Source organism: Rattus norvegicus, chromosome 8, assembly GCF_021556685.1.
Source record: "Rattus norvegicus strain SHRSP/BbbUtx chromosome 8, alternate assembly SHRSP_T2T, whole genome shotgun sequence".
NCBI lineage: Eukaryota > Metazoa > Chordata > Mammalia > Rodentia > Muridae > Rattus > Rattus norvegicus.
This window is the reverse complement of record NC_141541.1, coordinates 61,941,431-61,963,054: the sequence shown is the minus strand read 5'-3', so window position 1 is coordinate 61,963,054 and position 21,624 is coordinate 61,941,431.

The following is a 21,624-nucleotide window of genomic DNA, read 5'->3' as shown; positions in this document are numbered from 1 at the left end:
TATTTCCTTTCAAGGTCTGTAAAGAATTTTGTTGGAATTTTGGTAGGGGTTGTGTTGAATCTATAGACTTCTTTTAGGAGGGTAGCCATTCTTACTCTGTTAATTCTACCAATCCACGAGCATGGGGGAGCTTCTGGATTGCATGGTCTATTTCCCTATGATCTTATTCGACTTACCCCTTCTCTTTAGTATTACCCATAAAATGTTCGTTAGTGCTGTTTAATTGCACTTTTCTGTTTCATTAGCATACATTAATTATACATGGCAATACATCTCCTGACATGGAGCACCAAGGGCAAGGGACCAGAGCTGTGACCTTGCTGTCTAGCCATTTAACTTGGCTTTGTTGCTTCCAATATAAAGTGGAGGTTGGACAAGATAATTGCTAAAGTCACCTACAGAGCTACAGATTCGTGAAAACTTAAGGCAGGAAGAATTCCATAAAGTTAAAAATAAAGATAATAGATTCATTTTCCTTTTAACCTAAATTATGTAGTTTTATCACTAATTTATTCTTTACATATATCATCATGAATAAGTGAACCATCCTCTCTCCCTGCTCAACCTGTCTACATGAACAGTTCTTTTTAAGATTTATGTATTTTTAAATTTTAACTATGTGTGTTGGTGTATGTGTACAGTTAACTAGGGCGTGTGTGTGTGTGGGGTAACAGAAATGTCTGGTCCCAGTGGAGCTGGAGTTAGAAGCAATTGTGAGCCGTCCAACAGGAATGCTGGGAGCTCAGCCCAGGTCGTCTGTAAGAACAACTTGTGCTCTAAACTGCTGAGCCACCTCTCCAGATTCCACATAGATGCTTCTTATTCACTCAGATATTTTTCTCTAATGGAACTTAATTTTTTCATTTCTCTGAATATAGGATATTACGCTATCAGAAAAAAATAGACTAGCAAGATGGGCCTGTGGTTATGTTGCAAACCTGAGTTCCATCTCTGAAAACCCGAGTGGTGGAAGGAGACAATAGACCCCAGGCAGTTGTCCTCTGACTGCCCCATGTATGCTGTGGCACACCTGCCCCCACCACACACACACAGCCTACACACAAAATGAATAATAAGTAAATTTTAAAAACTAAGTAATTTTAAAACTCATAAATGTATACAGATCAAGGAGACAAGTAACAAAATATTAATATTAATATACGTATTACTTTTGTAATTGGAAGTTCATGCTATGTTCAAGCCTGCACAGGTCTGCACCAGGTCCTCTGTGTGTGTGTGTGTGTGTGTGTGTGTGTGTGTGTGTGTGTATGTGTATATATATTATATACAGCTTCAGGTTTAGTGCTTTTATGGGTTCCTTGGTATGTGAACAAGTTGGTCTCTGATTCTTATGCCTTCTTTTGAACTCTTTTCCTTCTGTTGGTTCGTCTTGTCTGACTTAAGTGATAGTTTCTGTTTTATCTTTCTATGTTTTATTTTTTAAATGGATGGATGGATGGATGGATGGATGGATGAATACCTAGCCACTAGGGTAAAGGTTAATAACTGAACTCTCATTTATACCTAATGGGTGAAGGGGTTGGGGATTTAGCTCAGTTGTAGAGCGCTTGCCTAGCAAGTGCAAGGCCCTGAGTTCGGTCCCCAGCTCCGAAAAAAAAAGAAAAAAAATACCTACTGGGAAAGGGAAAATTAGTTTTCTCCAGTAGAGTAATCCTGGGTATGTTGACCACTCCAAGACAGGCCTCATGTTCAGGAGTAGTTGACCAACATATAATAGATTCCAGTGTGTGTGTATGTGTGTGTGTGTGTGTGTGTGTGTGTGTGTGTGTGTGTGTGTTATTTGGTTACAGTTTGGTGGGGGTTAGGGGGTCAAGGTTTGATTTTGTTTCTTGGTTTGAGAAATTATTGGGTTTTGTTTTGCTTTTTTCTTTTAGAAAAAGATAAAGTTGGGTGGGTAGGGAAGGGAGAGGATCTGGAGGGACTTGTTAGAAGAGAGAAACCCACTTGGTTAAAAAGCCTGTATGGAAATAGCTTCCACTGTAATCACAGTCTGCTGCACACATTACCCATGGAAATTTATTCTGCTAGTTATTCTGTTAAAAATATGACAGCCTGGCCCTGGGTCCGTCTCTGAAAACCATGTCAAATATTCATGAAAGGAAGCGCTGGCTTCTGTCAGCAAGGAGCTCTTGTCTGTAATGAGTCAAGGCACAAGTGCCTTTGAAAAAAGCTTTTCTCTCTAATATCTTTCAGTAATTAGTAGAATTGAGAGGTTTTTTTTTTCATCCTTTGAAGAGGGGTGTTAGATCTTCATTCTTGTCTGCTATTTTTTGTAACACTTTCTTTTCAGGGTTCTGACTTTTAAGGGTTCATAAGATCAGTAGGGTGTGTGTGTGTGTGTGTGTGTGTGTGTGTGTGTGTGTGTGTTTGTATTCCCATTGAGTGACCCATTTTGGTGGGGAAGTACAATAAATTGAATGATACATAATAAAGTTTTAGTAAGTTCATAAAAGGAAATGAGTGTATTGTTTATGAAAGAGGGAATTAGTTTGAATTTATGTTTTGGGAAGACATCTTATAAGAGGAAACACTGCACATGCCAAAGCCAAACCAAGTGACTCAGTAGCATCTATCTGCCTCTTAATCACTCAAAAGTTAGAGGCTAGCCTTGGCTACATGAGACTTTGACTCAAAAAATAAGTAAATAAAAACAGATCATGTCACAAAAATGATTATTTAAGAAACAAGAAATGGATTAGTCAAATAAGGTGATCACTAGAAGAGAGATCATAGTGAGGGCATGCTACTGTTGCTTATTATAGAGATATTAATGCCCCAAAAATATTGTATCTACAATATAAAGATCGAAACCAGGTTTTTTAAGAGTCTCCATGTAGCTCAGGCTAGCTTCAAACTCCAAATGCAGCCAAGGATGACCTGAGTTATTGATCCTCCTGGACCTCCCAAGTGCAAGGATTACAAGTATGCCCCACACCTAGAGACTTGAAGTGCCAGGGTTGGGGGATACAGGAGGACCCCGAACCGCTCAGAGGAGAAGGGTAGGGGGATGGGGGAAGGATTGTGGCGGGGAGTCACTGGGGAGAGGGCAGTGAGCTGGATGTGAAGTGAATAAGTAAAAAAAAAAATTAATGGAGTAGCCATTCTAATATCGAATAAAATCGACTTTCAACCAAAAGTTATCAAAAAAAAAAAAAAAAAGATAAGGAAGGACACTTCAGACTCATTAAAGGGAAAATCTACCAAGATGAACTCTCAATTCCAAACATCTATGTTCCAAATGCAAGGGCACCTACATTCATGAAAGAAACTTTACTAAAGCTCAAAGCATGAAAGGCAGCCTGGGACGGGACCCTGCTGGTCTCCATCTGCGACCAGAACTGGGGCTGTACCACAGCCCTTGGACACAAAACCTTCCCCTTGAAGAGCTGTTCTGCCAGGAGCCCTCTCCCTCCTAAGCCCAAAGCCCACTGGTAGGGCCCACTTTCTCTCCAATGACTATCCAAGGAGAGACATGCCAGGAGTGCATGGGGCAAGGGAACCGCATGGTAGCCTAGGACAGGAACCTTCTGGTTTCCATCTGTGACCAGAGCTAGGGCTGTCTCACACCTCTCAGACACAAAACCTGCCCTGAGAGAGCTAGTCTCCCAGGAGCCCTCTCACTCCTAAGATCACAGACTTACAGGCCCAAAGGAGGGACAAGCTCCAGTCAGAGACAGCAAGACTAACTAACATCAGAAATAACCAGGTGGCAAGAGGCAAGCACGAGAACCTAAACAACAGAACCCAAGACTGCTTGGTGTCATCAGAGCCCAGTTCTCCCGCCACAGCAAATACTGGATATCCCAGCACACCTGAAAAGTGTGTGGATTTAAAAGTGTTTGGATTTAAAATCACATCTCATGATGTTGATAGAGGACATTAAGGACATAAATAACTCCCTTAAATAAATACAGGAGAACATAAACAAGTAGAAGCCCTTAAAGTGCAAGCACAAAAATCCCTTAAAAACTTACAGGAAAACATTACAAAGCAGGTGAAGGAATTGAACAAAACCATTCAGGATCTAAAAATTGAAATAGAAACAATAAATAAATCACAAAGGGAGATAACCCTGGAAATAGAAAATCTAGGAAAGAGATCAGGATTCATAGATGCAAGCATCACCAACAGAATACAGGAGATTGAAGAGAGAATCTCAGGGGCAGAAGATATCATAGAAAACATTTACACAATACTCAAAGAAAATTTGAAAAGCAAAAAGCCCTAATCCATAACATCCAGGAAATCCAGGATACAATGAGAAGACCAAACCTAAGAATAATAGGTATAGAAGAGAACAAAGATTCCCAACATAAAGAGACAGTAAATATCTTCAAAAAAAATTATAGAAGAAAACTTCCCTAACCTAAAGAAAGAGGTGCCCATGAACATATAAGAAGCCTACAGAACTCCAAATAGACTGGGCCAGAAAAGAAATTCTTCCCATCACATAATAGTCACCAAATACACAAAACAAAACAAAAAAAATTAAAAGCAGCAAGGGAAAAAGGTCAAGTAACATATAAAGACAGAACTATCAGAGTTACACCAGACTTCTCAAGAGAGACTATGGAAGTCAGAAGATCCTGGACAGATGTCGTACAGACCCTAAGAGAACGCATATGCCAGCAAAACTCTCAATTAAAGTAGATGGAGAAACCAAGATATTCCATGACAAAACCAAATTTACACAATATCTCTCCACAAATCCAGCCCTACAAAGGATAATAAATGGAAAATGCCAACACAAGGAGGGAAACTAAACCCCAGAAAAAGCTAGAAAGTAATCTTCCTTCAACAAACCAAAAAGAAGAGAGACACAGAAACATAATTCCACTTCTAACAACAAAAATAACAAGAAACAGTCACTACTCTTTAATATCTCTTAACATCAAAGGACTCAATTCCCCAATAGAAAAGACAGACTAACATACTAGATATGTAAACAGCATCCAGCATTTTGCTGCATACAGCGACAAAGACGTACACTACCTGAGAATAAAAGGGTGGGGAAAATGGTCCAAGCAAACGGTTCCAAGAAACAAGCTGGAGAAGCCATTCTAATAACAAATGAAATAGACTTTCGACCAAAAGTTATCAAAAAAGATAAGGAAGGACACGTCATACTCATCGAAGGAAAACTCTACAAAGATGAACTCTCGATTCTGAACATCTATGCTCCAAATGCAAGGGCACCCACATTCATAAAAGAAACCTTACTAAAGCTCAAAGCACGCATTGCACCAGGAGACTTCAACACCCCACTCTCGTCAATGGACAGATCATGAAAACAGAAACTAAACAGAGAAACAGTGAAACTAAGAGAAGTTATGAACCAAATGGATTTAACAGACATCTATAGAATATTTCATCCTAAAACAAAAGAATATACCTTCTTCTCAGCACCTCATGGTACCTTCTCAAAAACTGACCATATAATTGGTCACAAAACAGGCCTCAATAGATACAAGGAGATTAAATAATCCCATGCATCCTATCAGATCACCATGGACTAGGGCTGGTCTTCAGTAACAACAAAGACAGGAAAAGCCCACACACACACATGGAAGCTGAACAATGCTCTACTCAATGACGACTTGCTCAAGGGAGAAATAAAGAAAGAAATTAAAGACTTTTTAGAATTTAATAAAAATGAAGGCACAACATACCCACACTTAAGGGATACAATGAAAGCAGTGCTAAAAGAGAAACTCATAGCTCTGAGCGCCTACAAAAAGAAACTGGAAACAGCATACACTAGCAGCTTGACAGCACACCTGAAAGCTCTAGAACAAAAAGCAAATTCACCCAGGAGGAGTAGACTGCAGGAAATAATGAATCTCAGAGCTGAAATCAACCAAGTAAAAACAAAAAGAACTATACAAAGAATCAACAAGACCAGGAGCTGGTTCTTTGAGAAAATCAACAAGATAGATAAACCCTTAGCCAGACTAACGAGAGGACACAGAGAGTGTGTCCAAATTAACAAAATCAGAAATGAAAAGGGAGACATGACAACAGAATCTGAGGAAATTAAAAAAATTATCAGATCCTACTACAAAAGCCTATATTCAACAAAACTGGAAAATCTGGATGAAATGGACAATTTTCTAGACAGATACCAGGTACCAAAGTTAAATCAGGTTCAGATAAACCATCTAAATAGTCCCATAACCCCCCAAAGAAATAGAAGCAGTCATTAGAAGTCTCCCAACTAAAAAAGCCCAGGACCGTTTACTGCAGAATTCTATCAGACCTTCAAAGAAGACCTAATACCAACATTCTTCAAACTATTCCACAAAATGGAAACTGAAGGAACACTACCCAATTTGTTCTTTGAAGCCACAATTACACTTATACCTAAACTACACAAAGACCCTACAAAGAAAGAAAACTTCAAACCAATTTTCCTCATGAATATCAATACACAAATACTCAATAAAATTCTCACAAACCGAATCCAAGAACACTTCAAAATGATCATTCACCATGATCAAGTAGGCTTCATCCCAGGGATGCAAGGATGGTTCAATACATGGAAATCTGGAAATCCATCAGTGTAATCCACTATATAAATAAACTCAAGGAAAAAACCCACATGATCATTTCATTAGATGCTGAGAAAGCATTTGACAAAATTCAACACCCCTTCATGATAAAAGTCCTGGAAAGATCAGGAATTCAAGGCCCATATCTAAACATAGTAAAAGCAACATACAGCAAACCAGTAGCCAACATGAAACTAAATGGAGAGAAACTTGAAGCAATCCCACTAAAATCAGGGAGTAGACAAGGCTCCCCACTCTCTCCCTACCTATTCAATATAGTTCTCAAAATCCTAGTCAGAGTAATCAGACAACAAAAGGAGGTCAAATGGATACAAATTGGAAAGGAAGAGTCAAAAAAATATCACTATTTGCAGATGATATGATAGTATACTTAAGTGACCCCAAAAATTCCACCAGAGAACTCCTAAACCTGATAACTTCAGCAAAGTGGCTGGATATAAAATCAACTGAAACAAATCAGTAGCCTTCCTTTACTCAGAGGAAAAACAGGGTGAGAAAGAAATTAGGGAAATGACACCCTTCGCAATAGCCACAAATAATATAAAATACCTCGGTGTGACTCTAACCGAACAAGTAAAAGATCTGTATGACAAGAACTTCAAGTCTCTGAAGAAAGAAATTAAGAAAGATCTCAGAAGATGGAAAGGTCTCCCATGCTCATGGGTTGGCAGGATTAATATAGTAAAAGGCAATCTTGTTGAAAGCAACCTACAGATTCAATGCAATCCCCATCAAGATTCCAACTCAATTCTCATAGAATTAGAAAGAGTAATTTGCAAATTACTTTGGAAAAGCAAAAAACCCAGGATAGCACAAACTATTCTTAACAATAAAAGAACTTCTGGGGGAATCACCATCCCCAACCTCAAGCAGTATTACAGAGCTATCGTGATAAAAACTGCATGGTATTGGTACAGAGACAGGCAGGTAGATAAATGGAATAGAATTGAAAACCCAGAAATGAACCCACACACCTGTGGTCACTTGATCTTTGACAAAGGAGCTAAAACCATCCAGTGGGAAAAAGACAGCATATTCAACAAATGGTGCTGGTTCAACTGGTGGTCAGCATGTAGAAGAATGCAAATTGATTCATTTTTATCTCCTTGTACAAAGCTCAAGTCCAAGTGGTTCAAGGACTTCCACATAAAACCGATACACTGAAACTAATAGAAGTGAAAGTGGGGAAGAGCCTGGAATACATGGGCACTGGGGAAATTTTCCTGAACAGAACACCAATGGCTTATGCCCTAAGATCAAGATTCGACAAATGGGACTTCATAAATTTGCAAAGCTTCTGTAAGTCAAAGGACACTGTCATTAGGACAAATCGGCAACCAACAGATTGGGGATAGGTCTTTACCAATCCTACATCTGATAGAGGGCTAATATCTAATATATACAAAGAACTCAAAAAGTTAGACTCCAGAGAATCAAATAATCCTATTAAAAATTGGGTACAGAGTTAAACAAAGAATTCTCAACTGAGGAATACCAAATGGCTGAGAAGCACCTAAAGAAATATTCAACATCCTTAATCATCAGGGAAAAGCAAATCAAAACAACCATGAGATTCCACCTCACACCAGTCAGAATGGCTAAGATCAAAAACACATGGTACCATTCCTCCATTGTTGGTAGGGTTGCAAACTGGTACAACCACTCTGTAAATCAGTCTGGAGGTCCCTCTTAAAATTGGACATAGTACTACCTGAGGACCCAGCTATACCACTCCTGAGAATACACCCAAAATGTGCTCCAACATACAACAAAGGCACATGCTCCACTATGTTCATAGCAGCCTTATTTATAACCAGAAGCTGGAAAGAACCCAGAAGTCCTTCAACAAAGGAACATATACAGAAAATGTGGTACATCTACACAATGTTGTACTACTCAGCTATCAAAAACAATGACTTCATGAAATTCTTAGGCAAATGGATGGAACTCGAAAATATCATTCTGAGTGAGGTAACCCAATCACAGAAAAACACACATGGTATGCACTCACTGATAAGTGGATATTAGTCCAAAAGCTTGCAATGCCTAAGAAAAAATTCACAGAACATATGAAGCCCAAGAAGAAGGAAAACCAAAATGTGAATGCTTCATTCCTTCTTGGAAGGGAGAGCAAAATATTCACGGGAGGAAATATAGGAACAAAAAGCAGAGCAGGGACTGAAGAAAAGGTCATCCAGAGACTGCCCCACCTGGGGATCCACCCCATATGCAGCCACCAAACCCAGTCACTACTGTTGATGCCAAGAAGTGCTTGGTGACAGGAGCCAGATATGGGTGTCTCCTGATAGGCTCTCACAGAGCCTTACTGATACAGATGAGGATGGTTCCAGCTAACCATTGGACTAAACAAGGGTACCCCAATGGAGGAGTTACATAAAAGACTGAAGGAGCTGAAGGGGTTTGCAACACCATAGGAACAACAACAATTTCAACCAACCAGACCCCACCAGAGCTCCCAGGAACAAAACCACCAACCAATGAGTACACATGGAGAGACCCATGTCTCCAACCACATATGTAGCAGAGGATGTCAATGTCCAGCATCAATAGGAGAAAATGCCCTTGGTCCTGTTTTCCCAATGTAGGGTCCTTGCTTGTTTTCCCAATGTAGGGGAATGCCAGGGCATTGAGGTGTGAGTGGGTGGGTGGGAATGGGAGCATCCTCATAGAAGCAGGGGGAGGGGAGGGAGTATGGGAGGGGTAAGAAAGGGGATAACGTGTGAAATGTAAATATATAAAATATCCAAGAAAAATACAATTTTTAAAAATTTAATTTTTTGGGGCTGGGGATTTAGCTCAGTGGTAGAGCGCTTACCTAGGAAGCGCAAGGCCCTGGGTTCGGTCCCCAGCTCCGAAAAAAAAAAAAAAAAAAAAAAGAACCAAAAAAAAAAAATTTAATTTTTTTCAAAAAAGTATGCACCACTATGCTCAGAAAAAAAAAAACAACAAATAAATATTTAAGTAGAAAAACATAAGCCTGTTCCTCCTCCTCCTCCCCTCCCCTCCCCTCCCCTCCCCTCCCCTCCCCTCCCCTCCTCTCCTCTCCTCTCTCTCCTCTCTCTCCTCTCGACTCTCACTCAGAATATAAAACACATACCAGTCCTGCATTCAGTCGGCTGAAGAAGAGGCTTAATTGTAATCCATGTCTCTGAGCCGGGGAAATAAGCAGAACCTAAGTGCACGTACACAATCCGTTCTCTTCCCTAGACTGCCTACAAATCTGTCACAAATTCACCGCAAGGAGAGGTTCTCGTGCCACGATAAAGCAGCCTCTTTATTAATTTATCTCCCACCTTCTGGTAGCCCTGTGTTTCTTCCCGATAGACGCGCTGAGAAATGCCGCGTGTGTTGCTTTACAAGGCTTCCTTCGACTCACATTCCATTTTTATTTTCTCTTACTTTGATATTTCCCTTGGCAGGTGCCAGCATTCCTCTGACCCACACAAGGTTGTGCAGCCAAAGACTGTCTTCCCTCAAACTGAGGGCTGAGACAGATGGTGAGGTTCAGCCCCCACCCTGGACCCGTGGATTACATTTCCACAGAGATCCCCACAACAGCTGTGTTCCTTTGATCAAAACACTGAGAAGCACAAGTCCTCACGTCTTCCCCAGGATAGACACAGCCAGGACCCTGGGTCAAGTGCAGGCATGTCAGCTTCTCCACAGGGCTTCCTGTGCAACAAATGCAGAGTTCTCAGAAGAACTACTGAAACATACCCCGTAGGGTAGCAGAGGTCAGTGTGGGAGAAGGGAAGGGAGTGTCTCCAGGAGGAGAGTACACACAGAGTATAACATAGTGCTCACAGCCATACAAGTGAATAGTAGGACCCAATAAATACATACTGGGCCAATGACTGAATATGCAACTTCTCTGATGTGTTCTTGTCCTTCAGTGCTCTCCTGCTCACCCATGCTCTCCTGCTCACCCATGCTCTCCTGCTCACCCATGCTCTCCCGCTCACCCATGCTCTCCCGCTCACCCATGCTCTCCCGCTCACCCATGCTCTCCCGCTCACCCATGCTCTCTCGTCCTCCCTCCCTTCCTCCTTTCTTTCTCTATTAAAGATTTATTTTCATGTGTGTGTGTGTGTGTGTGTGTGTGTGTGTGTGTGTGTGAGAGAGAGAGAGAGAGAGAGAGAGAGAGAGAGAGAGAGAGAGAGAGAGAGAGAGAGAGGTGTTCGGGTCCTTTTATTCTACAACTATGAGCACCAAACCACACAAGTTAGGAGTCCCTGCTTTCCTTTGATCTGTCATCTTGCAGAGCATTCTCACCCTGTCCAACTGGAGTTCAGCAGCTCTGGAAGAGCAACCTCATTTGATTTTTAACAGATCTGGACACTGACGTTCTGATGGAATTAGCAGCTGACAGAGCAGGAGCCAGGCCCTCTGGTGACTCCCAGTGCCCAACCTGTCACACCCTAGCTACCAGAAGTCACATCAGCAGGAGCAGAGCCAGCAGGAGATGACTCCTCTTCCAAAACTCCTTCCAGAAAGTGAGAGCACTCTGACACCTGATAGGGCCTGACCACCGCTCTCCCCACAGCCCAGCTACAAGAACATTTGTGCTGAGGGAGTCATTTGCCAGAAGCCCCAGGGGACACTAGGATGATGATAGTTTGCTTAGCCTTCATTTGATACTGGGCTATAGGTCAGCCTTGTAACAAATGTTTAGAAAGAAATGTTTGTTTGAACTGTCTAAATGTGTAAACTGTTTCTAGACTTTCAGTGTAAAAGTAGACATCTATAAACAGAGCTAAAAGTCAAGCCGTAAGCTGGTCTTGATGACAAGGGCTTGCAATTCCAGTACCTTACATGGCTTGAGGCAAGTGGACTTCAAGTTGAAGATGCTTCAGCTTTGACTGAGGTCAAGGTCAGCGCAGGCAGTTTAGGGAGATCTTGTCATGAAATAAAACAGTTTTAAAAGGGATGGAGAGGTAGCTCTGTGGTAGAGCTTGCTTAGGATGCATAGGGCAGATTCAAACTATTAAAGATATATAATACTCAGACTGGGAAAAATAGTAATGTGGCATGAGGTGTGTGTGTGTGTGTGTGTGTGTGTGTGTGTGTTTCCAGTGTTCAAGGAATAGAAACTCAACAAGAAGATTAAAAACTCAGTCCAAAAAAAATAAAACAGACAACAGATATAAGCAGGCAACTCACAAAACAATCAACTATAATTGTCAAAGACACATGAAAATGATCATTGTTAATTGATATTCACAATAAAACAATGAGACAACCTTTTACCTTACCAGATTTATAGGCGTTTACAAATCTAACAGTTGAAGTATTGATGGGCAAACAAAGACCTTCGCTTCGGGAGAGAATCAATCAGTTTCTAGCACAGCTAAAAGTGCCCTATGTTCTAGCAAGGATTCCACTCCCTCATATGTAAACGCACATAAAGGAACTCACACATGTGTAAACGGAGTATACCAGGAGAGTCACTAATGGACTACTTTTCACCAAAACGAAAAGCACAAGGACCAAAATGCCATTTCTATAACTTAAAAAATAAGTATATCCCAGTGTGGTGGCACATATCTGCAATCATAACACCCAAGAGGAAGAGACAAGAGGAATACTGTGAGTTAATAGTCAGCCAGGGGTGCATAGCAAGACTCGGGCTTTACAAAAGAACTACATGGCATTAGTACTCATATGAAGCAGACAGGAAAGGAACGGTCTAATATACATTCATGATAGTGGTCACCATGAGGAAAGAAATGGGAGAAGCATAGGGACTTCAAATTTGTAAGGTTCTTTTTCCTTAACCCACCCCCAAAAAAATAAATATATGAAGGGTTGTTTGTTTGTTTGTTTTTAAAACAAAATCCCAACTGTTTGATTTTACCAAATGAAGACTTGGAAGCCAGATGCTGGGGTGAAACTGGACTAGCTCAGAGAGGCAGAGAAAGCACCCAACTGACCTTCCACCTCAATGAATGTCCCAGAAGGAAAAAAACACTAGCTCTCCTTCTCCATGCTGTCTTAAAAGAAAAAAACCTTTCAAACAGAATGTCCCGCCTTTCTACTTCCTGTGTGTCTCTCTAGCCTTCCTCCTGACTTCCTCACACTCTCTGTTTTCCCCCCAAGTTCACTCCTTGTCAACTGGCTCCTTGCTCTGCCTCTTGAACTATGGTTGACTTTATTTAATCCTGTTTACAGAAAGCTCTTTGGATTAAAGGTGTGTGCTAGGACTGACCATACCACAACAATAGACAAGATTTTCCAGGATATAGTCTCTGTGGTTCATAGTATGATGATCAGATCTCCCGCAAGGTGGATTAAATAGTCTAAAATATTTTGCTTTTTTGTTTCTGAAGTAAATAATAATGAAAACAAAAAAAAACAAATAAATGGGTAAATAAATAAATGTTGAGATGGTGAATGTGTTGATGAATGAAAAACGATAGCCCCTCTGGCTGGAATAATAGGGTGTTCAGACAAAGGCTATTCAATCATATTCAGACGACTAATGGAGTCTTGCTAAGTGTCAGATAGAAGACTGGACAGGATTACTACTTAACATACTCCTTCTATAAATAGCATTTGATGAGTCAAAGGAACACTGTTCCCCTGGACACCTTTGTTTTGACCACAGTGTCAGAGCTCAGTATTTGAGAGAAATGGAGTGAGCCCATTGGAACACGGCCCTCTTTAGAAGCATGCGCACTATAAACACTGTCGTTCCACCCTGAGGGGGAGGGTTAGAATATCGTAGCAGGCATAAGTATTCTGTGAACCTCTGTGGCATAAGGTCACTAGTAGTGGCTTCCCACTTCAAATCCTGTGAGGGTGGGACATTCACCATCTGATAATGAAAAACTATTCTTTTTCTAACCTCTTCCCATGTGAGCAGACCGTGAGCTTCCTAGGATCAGGTCTCAGAAGGAGGCAGGATGTCCCGGGCACCACATTTCAGCTAGAGCCTGGAGGCCTGGGTTTTACAAATTGTTGAATTCACTTCAACAAAGTACTTACATGCCTGGGAAGGCTGTCCAAGGGCTTCTCAGCGAGCCGTGCAACTTTTAATGATCCATTTATGTAACCTCTGCCTGCCAGGTGTAAAACAAGCCTGGGCCCTGTGGATTTGCAGAGATGTGTTAATGAGGCTTTGTTTTGCTTTGTTCTAATTTAGTTGAGGAGTTATGTTAAGCAGCATCTTAATTCTTAGCATATTGCCGTGATCAGGCCACACACATCTCTCTCATTATGATCTCCTCTTTCCTCCCTTTCCCCCAAAGTCACCCTACATAACGTATTTCCTAACATTACTTATAGCTTTAGAAATTCATGGTGTTGTGTTTGTACCTTTGGTATAATTTTGATCTGTTCCTTACATCTATCCAGTCGATGCCACTTGTAAGGTGCCCATCCTGCATGAAGAACGCCTTGTTCAGGCTTCCATTACACTCTTCGTGAACCGTGTGTTAATTGCCAGCCCTCTCATGCAATTGTTACTGCTGTTGTTGACAGGAAATTAGTTTCTGTATTATTTTTACGTTTGCTCTCACTGGCTGAGGAAAGAGTAGTGTATGTTCTTGGAAGCTGACCCTGAGTTTAGATGTCTCGCCAAACATTTTCATCTCTCCTAATTGGTAAGCACGCTGAAAAAGGCTGGTGTTACGTCTTTATATCTATTTTGTTTAATACCATATATGCCTTCTGCTCTAGCCAAGACCTACATGATGCTGGAAGCAACAGAGGTATTCACTGCCCTGAAATACCGTTAGGACTCCAAACATCTATCTTTGAGGGACCATTGGTTACATTTTGAAAAATGTGTGGGGGCGGGGTTTGTACATGCCATTGCACATGTGTGGAGGTCAGAGGACAACTTACAGAAATCAATTTTCTCCTACTACGTGGGTCCTTGGTATCAAACTCAAGCTGTTAGTCCTGACAGCAGGTGCTTTTACCTGCCAAACCACCTCATAAGCCCCATTCAAATAGACCATGACGGAGCCACACAATGGGGGTAATATACAGCTACAAAAAGAAATTGTAAAGGTCTCCATTTTATTTTGCTGAGAAATACTCCTGGGACATAGTGTTGAATTTTTAAAAAAGGTTAAATCATACATTTTCTTTTTCTTTCTGTTTGTTCTGTGAGACAGAGTCCCCACTCTGTAGCCCTAGCTGGCCTGGAACTCACTATGTAACAACAGCAGTAACAATTGCATGAGAGGGCTGGTAATTAACACATGGTTCACGAAGAGTGTAATGGAAGCCTGAATAAGGTGTTCATGCAGGATGGGCACCTTACAAGTGACATCGACTAGATAGATGTAAGGAACGGATCAAAATTACTAAATTTCTTTTTGTTTTAAATATAGAAAATAGTGCCGGGAGGATCCCAGCACTCATATGTTAAGTCTAGAGGGGGACCAGGAGCTGTGGTTTCTTAGAATTAACTGGTAAACCTGAGAACTGCAAGGAGAATAGACCAAATCCATGATTGACCAATTAAAGCAAGGTGTATTTCAGGGTCCAGTATGGACTGGCCAGCCAGAACAATTCAGTGAAGGGCCAACAGAATCAAGCTGAATCAGCCATCTTGGAGATGAATTTTGAACCAGAGCAGCTGAGTTGTACCAGACAGCTCTAGAGTAACAGTTCTAGAGTTCTGAACTAGAAGAGATGCACTTACTCACCAGCAAGCCTCCAAGAGGACAATTACATCAAGTGAAACTGTGGGGTTTGACCAAGATGCAAGACCAGTTAGCAGGACCAGGTTTGCCTCTGGCTTTCTCCCTTGTATACTGCACTACACAAACACAAGTTTTGCACATGGGTTGTGAGGCACCTGTAGCCCAGCCTGAGAGAATATAGCACCTTTAAAAAAATACAAATTTATTTTAAAAAAACATGCTCTTCCTCCAGTTACTAAAATTCCAGGGCCTTCTTTGTCCTTGTGTGGCAATAAAGGGTTGGAGAGAAAGCCTTCAATAAAAATTGAGTAATCTAACCTGGGGAAGGTTTGGGCTTTACCCAGCTGCCTCTGGGAACCCAGTGGTGCTGTGTGGAGTATACCCTCCCAGGAGACTTTCCAGAGGACACTGGAATCCCAGATCGGACTGGAAGCACGACCTACAGAGTGCCTGAGCCACAGGGAGCCAAATCTTCCAGACCTTTCTGCTGGCAGGGAGCAGGAACCGGCAAGAATCAGACCCAATTGTCTGAGTGGAGAGGCGTGAAAAATGTCAGCCCTTCTCCTCTGTGTCTGACGTGATATTGGAAAGAGGGTGAAGGAGATACCAAGCAGCTTCCTCCTTCCTAGGAGCACAAATTCAGTCTCACAACCGGATACGGAAGCAAACATGAATCCGATCTTAACAAATCTTTCCATCTTGGCAGGGAATGGTTCAGCCCCCAATTTGAGGAAACCGGGAGCCACTGGAGAAATGCAGCCCTAATAACACACATGTTCTTTTGCCGGTTATTAAATATCAGGAAGGCAATGACAGGATTCAGCTGAACAAAGTCCCTGGAGGCTTTCGGTTATTTTCCAAAATCTTTGTCTCAATGCTGCCACCAAGTGTTCAGTGCCCTCACTTCTCAAACCTCAGCTTAACCGGTGACGGGGAAGCTGTTTAACCCTAGAAGAGAAAGATCAAACTTCTTTGCCTTGGGGGAAAAGGCATCTGTGACGTATTTTGAGTGGGGAAATAAAAAAAGTAAGTTACAAAGCAGTATGTACTTTTGAATCCGTACACACAGATTGTGTGTGTGTGTGCCAACCTTTTCATATGTGTGTATGCATAAAACAAAAACAAAACACCTGACACAGAGCTGAGAATACGGTTCAGAAGTAGAGCACTCGACAAGTATATTATGAACCTCCAGGGCCTCATACCAAAAATAGGTGGATGGATGGGTGGGTGGACAGACGGATAGAGATCAAGAAACAGTTATCAGTGATCATTATCTCCAGTTGTGGGATTTAGGGATATTTTATTACTTCCTAGCTTCATCGTCCAACTTGCAAGAGTATATTGGCCACAGATAGTGCATTCATCATCTAATGGAAAACACTACCCGAACCCCGGTGGCTTAAAACAGCCTAATCTCATTCACCCACAGTTTGGGCAATCGCAAGTGGGAAATCATGCTCACTGGACTTCCATGGCCTCTCTCTGTCCAACACCAACCAGAGCCAGCTGAGCCCTTTCCACTGGAGTCTTACCTGTTTTTACCTAGTTTTAAAGAATCGCACCTCCTGGCATCGGGTTGTTTCCTGTTTAAAGTGCTGTTCAGAGTACAGGGTTCTCCTCCCACAAGGGAAGATTCGCATTTCCCCCTTTGTTTTGGTGTGAACTCCCAGTCCTTGGAGGATTGGACACTGTATGCTGTGCACCCTCAGACCAGGTAACAACCCATTCTGTTTAGCTTCTCTTCTATGGTTTACAATTGCAGAAAGCCTCAGAGGAAGGCTTGCCAGGCAATAGAAGGTAAAGGTTGAAAGGCTGCCTGGGGCAGGGGATATGAAAAGAATGAATGTTCAAACAGATGGAGTCTATAGCGTTAGGGAAAACCCCCGAAGCCTGGGGTACAGCCAGTGGAATAACACTGATCTAGGGTGTGAGTCCCCCTTAGAACGAAGTGGGAAAAGCCACTGGACCACCCTGTAACCAGTACCTGGGGAAAGACACAATCTGCTTCCTCATCCAGGAAAAACTGCTCTACCCCTTCCCAAGGACTGTTTCGAGCCTGACTCTGATTTCTATTCCCATCGAACTGTGTGTAAATGAATTAGGGATTCTTTCACGAAGCAGACTGAGATTTATTTATAATCTATACGAATCAGAAATGAATTCCATTTTGTGACTGAATAACATTCCATTTGTGAATTTGTCTTATTTATCCATTTCCCCGTTGATGGACTCTTCAGTCGCTTCTTCCTTGGCGCTGTTATGGTTAAACAATTCTTGTTACTAAAAGGCCACCGTGGTACTGACAACCACCATCATTTGTACAGGCCCAAGGAAATTGTGTCCCACCTTTAGCTCAGCATTAGGTAATGGCTGTCTGCAGTCTGATGCTTATGAGAAAATCTTGGTTTGGTTTGACTTTGCAGTGGTAGAAACAAAGAACTTTGTTCTATCACTGATCTACATCCTCGGCTCCGCGAACAGAGTCTGGCCTATCAGAATGCGAGGAAGTGGAGGAATACACTGGAGGGGAGCAGCTGTGTGCCGTGTCCTGTCTCTGTGCCCTCGGTAAGTTTATGCATGTGATAGGGGGTTCATTTCCCTGCTCCGGGAATGTGCGGTGACACAGGGAGAGGGAGAGTTTGGGGGCCTGGTTTTAGGATGGGAATTGTAATCAAAATAGAGGTAAGAAATAAGCTACTTCTGAGGAGACAAAGTGTAAATGGAGTATGAATAAGCCACTGAAGAGGAGTCTTCGACACGAGGAAATGAATATGAAGGTGAGATTTGGGAAATTTATCTCATGCGCATGAATTCTTCAAGTAGATAGACTGCGCATGCATGCGTGTGTGAGCGCTTGCGCATGTCGTGCATGTGCACATGCGCGTTCATGCGTGTGCGTGCGCATGCGCGTGTGTGGTGTCCTGGGAACCAAGACCAGGGCTTTGTGTATGCTAGGTGAGTGTTGTGACCTTGGGCTTCATCCGCAGCAGATTCCGTAAGTATGGAAAGAATTGGGTGGGGAAAACCTATCCATCAGTTTCAAAGCCCTTACTACAGTCTGGACAATGGCTAGGAGGCAGAAACTGATCATGCTGAAAGACAGAACACATAAACTAACACGAAAACAGAAGACAATAGGACAGAATGTCTCTCAAAATGGAGGTAAATACACACACACACACACACACACACACACACACACACACACACAACTGCAAAAACCCTGATACTTCCACTGAGCCAAAATTTGAAATTAAACTCTTGGCAGGAAATGTTATTGCTATGGCAATAAAGCACAAATAATTATTCATTTTTACCGGAAAAGAGACTCCTGGCATCATGCTTTTAAAGAGAAACTACTATAGTTTTCAAATTTGATAGGTTTTTGTTCTTAAGAGTGAGTTTGCCTGATAATGTAGTAAAATGACCTTGCAGCTAAGAAATTTGTAGCATTTTCCTTTTCCTGTAAGGAAAGCACCAGACAGCTGCCCTACATAACTGAAAACATATCCCCTTTGGAATAAGTTAGCTTAAAGTCATTAAACATGGTCTCCGCACCAGATCGTGATGTGGTTATGGACACACTACCACCCCCTGGAAATATCTCTTCTGAAAAATGTATGTTGTCTTTATAACACTCAATATGGTTGCGTTCCTGTGGCAGGCTGGAGAGCTTGGCACGGAGGGGAGTGGGGATTGTTCTCTGTTTGAGAATTGAGTGTTTTATAATCGACTGAGCTGCTAAAAGCAGGATCCCTGGGCAGCAAATGGCGTTAGTAACTCTGGGCCGTGGACCCTCAAATCATTCCTTGCTGTCAGAGTCCAGCTGACACCTTAAAAAAATAGTCTAAATTATGCACAAATTAAAAGGTTAAGATGCACAACTTAAAAAGATGGTGTACGGGGTTGGGGATTTAGCTCAGTGGTAGAGCGCTTGCCTAGGAAGCGCAAGGCCCTGGGTTCAATCCCCAGCTCCGAAAAAAAGAACCAAAAAAAAAAAAAAAAAAAAAAAGATGGTGTACAACTATAATCCCAGAATTCCAAAGGAGGAAGTAGGAAGATCAGGGACAGCCTGGGCTACATAACAAGACCCCAGGGCTTAGAGAGGTTCACTAAATATTAGGGTCTACAAAATACCCAGGCAAACTTCAGTAGGTTAGATCGTTTGCTCTCTGGCAAAAGACCGGAGGAAATCTGAGCAGATGCGTAGCTGCGCAGTCTCAGCCCAAAAAGTAATGGCGTCATCCTCCGTGGAAAGCTTTTCCATGGTGATATGGCATCCTGGGGAGTGACTTGCCAAGCCGTTGATACAGAAGTTTGACAAAAAGCCCTCTGAATTTTGCAAAGGTTCCAGGGAAGATGGGTGCCCCTATGGAGAACTCTTTACTCATAAAGACCATGAGTTACAGATAATTGATTAGTAAAATAAATGCAATAGAAACATGCCCCTGATTTAAGGAGTGGTTTATATTTAATACTCTTGGCTTCCTTTATTTTTGGATCTCCTTCTCTGCTGTTGACACCGAAACAACTGGTTATCTCAAGATAACAAGGGAGGTGACAAGACTGTGAGCCTTGAAATAACCGAGGTGTGTGGAAGGGATGCGGTGCCAAATCAGGAGCCTGAGCTGCCACGCACAGAGCGCAGTAGCTCCAGAGAGTTCCAAAAGAGCAGCGCCTCGCAGCGCTCAGCATTTACTTTTTCCTCGCTTGCCAGGGAATTGACTGGAACAAATCGTCTCTTACCCCTGACTCACCAGCAGGGGGCGGAGTCAGGGTTGCGCAGCCTCTAGACTGGGCCAGAAAACCAGAAGAGGTCTTTAGTGGAAGCCTGAATTCAGTCTGTGAATTCCAGCTCACTCCTTTATTTTAAATCTTTCCGTGAGAAAGTCACAGGATTTAATACAGGAGCACATATGTGATGACGTCTGGTATTTTCAATAGCCACTAAGGTTTATGAGAAGCAGCCGGAATCTAACGCTCAGAGCTCTGTGCATACGTATGTGTGTCGTGCACGTATGTGTTCATGTATGCTTATGTGAGGCGAATGCACAGGCACATGTGTGCATAAACCAGAGGTGGATGTCCAGCGTCTTCCTCCATTGCTGTCCACTTTGTTTACTGAAGCAGGGACTCTCACTGAGCCTGGAGCTGACACACTGGCTGGCGAGCCAGCCTGGTCTTGATGATCCCATCTCCACCTCTCTGCTTCCCCGAGTTACAAGTGGGCCATCCTTCTCACGCAGCTTTTACTCGGTTGCTGGGATCCAAACTCCCACCTTATGGCTTGAAGACCTTTACCACCCCAAGCTGCCTCCCAGGTCTCAGAGTCAGAGCTTGTTTGTCAGGTTCCTAGGAATTAAGATTACCCTTTAACAGGTTCAGGTCCTACCAAGCCTAGCACTCTCGAGGGATATGTGGACACTATTTAACTAAGAAGATGCAGCAAATTTGGCTCTCGAGTTCAGATTCCCTTCTTTCTAATGAGGCACCTGTGTATCTGAGTGAGGACATTTGGAGGGTTGTTTGTTTGGTTGGTTGGGGTTTTTTTTTTTTGCTTGTTTGTTTGCTTGATTGTTTGGAGAAACAGACTATGTGGCTCACACTCCCAAGTGTGAGACAGGGTTTCACTGTGTAACCCTGACTGTACTGGAACTTTCGGTATAGACCAGACTGGCCTCGAACTCAGAGATCTGTCTGCCTCTGCCTCCTGAGTACCGGGACTAAGGGCTTGTGGTACCACTGGCCAACTAACGATTATACAGGTTGGGTACTGAGGAGAGGAAGGCCTGAGCTTGGCAGAATTGTTTTACTTCTTTAAGCCTTACGGTGGGAGTATACACAGAAATGCCTCTTACTCCTCCCCCACCACATCAAAGCACATAGTGGGACTTACATTCTGTACCCCTATTAAACTCGGACAGCACATTTGGTTTCCTTTGGTCGGTGAAAGGTAAAAAGTGGAACTTGTCCATCCTGGGTGGTATGTAAGAACCAGGGTGGAGTTCTCATGCTTCCTTATCTTACCCCATGGCAACTGCACTGGCCTGTGTTCCAGAGAGGGGATAACCTGAAGAAGGCTCACAATGGGATGACAGTGGGGCCAAAAATTAAGCCAGTGATATTTTAAAATAATAAGGTATTTGGAATTGTTTGTTAGGATAGTGGAGTCTAATCCAGATGACTGTTATAACCCCAGCTTTCTCATTTGTCAACGGGGATATAATAACGTAAAATCCTTAAGAAATTGTAAAGCTTAAAAGATTTAGTACACACTTTAAAAGATTTAGTACATTGCCAGACACATGGGACTTCAGTGGCAATGAAAACTATGAGAGGGCTGGGTATGTTACCCA